Source organism: Buceros rhinoceros, unplaced genomic scaffold, assembly GCF_000710305.1.
Source record: "Buceros rhinoceros silvestris isolate BGI_N320 unplaced genomic scaffold, ASM71030v1 scaffold19643, whole genome shotgun sequence".
Classification (NCBI taxonomy): Eukaryota; Metazoa; Chordata; class Aves; order Bucerotiformes; family Bucerotidae; genus Buceros; species Buceros rhinoceros.
In genome coordinates, this window is record NW_010402027.1 from 1 (window position 1) to 225 (window position 225).

Here is a 225-nt window from a genome sequence, read left to right on the forward strand (position 1 = left end):
TGGAGAAGGACTGAGTCCTCCAGAGCCCCCAACAGAGCCCCCTGCTCGAAGGGGCACCCTCAGCCAGCACCAGCCAGAGCTCATGATACGGACCTGCCAAAGGTCTTCCTGAACCAGGAGAGGCAGTTTGGGGGGTTCTATGGGAAATGTGTCAGGTTTTGCTCTTCTAACCTGTCACTGTCTGTTCCCTCTTGGACAGTGCCCCATGGCCAGAGGCCAGAAATG